Raw genomic sequence first — 3,516 nt, forward strand, 5'->3', positions numbered from 1 at the left:
GGACTGTTTAAAAACTGGGGACTCTCGGGGTGGTGGGCTTCAGTAGTGAAAACTATTCTGTCACTACTAGTCATTGTTTTACTAGCGGTGTTAGTGTTTGGAGTGCTAAGCAAAATACTGTACAGAAGCATAATTAAGCTAATCTCAGCTACCTCAGATGTCAACCATATAGAATTGACAGACCCGAGTAACCCTCACCGGCCCACAAATGAGGATTGGTGGGCAACTTCAGGTCAGTAAGTCGTATAAGCTCGTTACCTTTCATTTAATTACATATATCAAAGTAGGGGCAGATGTGGTAGTGCATATTTCTGGGAGTTACTTTGTTCCTCTGTGAACCTTCTAGGCAGCTGTGACGTGTTTTTCCCCTCCCCTCCCTGTCCCTGAAACGTTATCCCATTAGTTGATGTTATATGTCTCCCCACCCCTCTCCTGAGGTTTGAAAAAGTCTGGGAAGGAGAAAAGCAGCCTCTTCTCCCCTGGAAGCCAGCCAGAATAAACATCCTCCATTACCCCAGAGGGAGAAGCAGCACTTTTTGGTCTTTTCTTGGTTGTAAAGAATCTCCATGACCCCCCCATCGACAGAGCTAGCCTGGATTACTTCGGGGGGCTAAGGGAAGATAAACACAGGCATGTTCCATAGGCTGGTAGATGGCACAAGATGCTCCACAGTCAATTGTTCTCACATTAATTCTTTCAAATGAGTGAGCTTCTCTTCTGGTAGCGGCCATTGATCAACCCACACAGGGGTGTCAGTTAGCCATTTCAGCTTTAATGTCAGGCATGGGTCGCTCGCCACAATGGCCACTTCTAAAAAGGTGCATGAAGTACACATCCCCATTGGGATAAAACATCTCGACCAAGCAACCACAAAGTTGTGTGTAGTACATATGGTTTCATTTGTGCTCTGTCCTTCCTTGTCATCGATAACAGTACTAAAATGCGCACTTTGTTGCGTAGGTGAAGCTCCACCAATACCCACAACCATGTTGGCTGCTGGAGCTAAAGGCCAAGAAGGTGACCTTGCAGCTCGAGCTATAACAGTAACATCTGCACCAGTGTCAAGCATAACTTGATTACATTGAATTGTAAGTCCATCTGAGCCTTGCAGTGTTATTGACCTTATTGGTTTGTTATTAAATATTGTGTAAAAGTAACAGTCATAGCACCAGTGGACCCGAATCCTCAGTCTCCTCGTTCTTTGTTTAGAACCTTGAAAACCTGTGCTTGAAATGGAATCAATTGAGCAATGCAGTCACCCTTTTGTAATGTGACTGGAGGATTCAATACTCTTAACATTATTCCAATCTGTCTAGTATAGTGAGTCAATTAATCCAAGGATGATTATCTGTTGAGGGTTAGGTGTCCTTTTTTTTGTTTTGTCCTTCTGGCCTGCCCGGGGAATTTTTTACCCATTATGTGCTGAGACAACCTAACTACCGGTACTTAGGGGTGCTCACAACGGACAAAGAGTGGCCGGGCCCAGGGGGGGAGGAAAAGGGGGCAGAAAAAGAGGGTGGGGACAGTTTTTTTAGCTGGGCTTTCTTCAGCTTCGGGGAAGGACGTTGGTGTGCTGGGTCGCAGAGCTGCTGCGGTGGAGAGAAGGGAATTTCGCCATCACCCAGACGGAGCGGCTGCTTCTTCTCCTCCCCTCTTTGTTGGCAGCCTCGCACCCCCTGTCCTGCCGGGACGTGTGGCAGTGCCAGCCACCACCACGGAGCTGCTGATACACCTCAGCCACCAGCCCAGGATCTCAGCTCATCCCTGCTGTTTCCAGCCGAGTGTTCCTTGGAGCCCTGCAGGAGCACCAGGACTGACTGCCCGAGGGGTTTGTGAAAACGAAGCCTCTCCTCCATCCCATCTCAGCCAAGAAAACTGTCCCAGGGTCCCTGGTTCTGTGTTCTTGTTATTGCTGTAGTTATTGTTGTTTGTTTGCCTGGTTATACTAGTAAAGAACTGTTATTCCTATCCCCAGATCTCTGCCTGAAAGCCCCTTGGTTTCAAATTTATAATAATTCGGAGGGAGGGGGTCTACATTCGTTCATCCCAAGGGAGGCTCCTGCTCTCCCTAGCAGACACCTGTCTTCTAGAACCAAGACATTATCAATCCTTGTTTTGAAGCTGATGATCCTCCTATCAATAATGCACTTAACCCATGCCCCAGAGGTCGTGTGACTGTGGAAGGAATTACATGTACCAAATCATCTTTTATTGTCATGTTTATTCCCATGGCCAAATCAAGGTCTGCACTTCCTCTGGTGACTGCTGAAAGCTCATTGAGGGAACCGCCACTTGGGGGAATTTTGATGTCTTGGCGCCCCCCGTCAAGGCATTCTGTGGGGAGTTTCCCAATAAAGGAGTTCCATCCTTCTTATATCTGGATTGACAATCACTTGACCTTTTCCCAAACTTATTACAATGATTTCAAATACCAGCAAATGGGATAGCTGGTGCACTCTTCTTTGCTTGTGGACACTGTTTCTTAAAATGATCAAGCTTCCCGCACAAGAAACAGCCTTCCTTTTCCCTAATACTCTTAGGTCCTGAATCCCCTTTTCCTTGGATCACTGCTGGACACAGAGCTGCTGCAAGAGCTTTTGCATGAATATTGGCTTTCTCTTGCTCTGCAATGAGTTGTGGCAGTCTAGAACATGCTTCTACCATTTAACTGGGACTAATCCCTTGTGGGAGACTGTGTCATGGTTTTAAAGCAGTAACTAAAAAATCACTAGAAAACTTACTTATTTCTTGCTGTGAGATACAGATTAGAACAAGAGCAAAACAGGCTTAAAACTTAAAAAGAATAAAGAAAGTTTATTAACAAACTACAAGAATAACAAAACCAGAATAAAACTTCCAGAAAGCCCCCTTTTCTCCCACTACCCAACCATTCCCTTGTTTACATGACAACATAGAGACAAAAAAACTTTGGAACTTTGGTGTTTAAAACAGTCCAATTCCTGCTAGAGTCTTTTCATCAGTCTTTGTAGAGAAACTGAAGTCTTCTTCTGCTAATCTATGGAGTTTCTCACAAGAAAACTATTTCTGTTATAGCTTTCTATTTCTCTGATGCCAGCTGCCCAGAAATCTGTCATCAGGTCACTCCTCCCATTTCACATCACTCTGAGGTGTGTTATTGGTCAGTGAGTCTAGGGATGTCATTTTTAAGGATGAGTTATTCAAAGGCAAAAGTTCTCTTCATCTGTTTTTGTGAGCCTCCCTGGAAACAGAAGTTTTCTCTTTGCCTCAAGCGGCCCCAAATCTACTATTATTTCTTCCCCCCTGTTCCAGCACCTCACTGTATCACAACTACTCCACTGTTTGCTCAAAATCCACACTTTGAACATTCCATTCCTCCCAATATACTCTGTCATGAATTAAAGGAGTTTTTTCAGAACATTATTGTCCATCTCCATAGCTTTAACAGAAAAATATTTCAGCTTATAAAGGATCTCCTTATTCTCTCTTCCCCATCTAAAACTTAACTCTTTTCTTCACTGTCTTTGATGGTTTTAT

This window comes from Parus major, chromosome Z (assembly GCF_001522545.3).
Source record: "Parus major isolate Abel chromosome Z, Parus_major1.1, whole genome shotgun sequence".
In the NCBI taxonomy this organism is placed as follows: Eukaryota; Metazoa; Chordata; class Aves; order Passeriformes; family Paridae; genus Parus; species Parus major.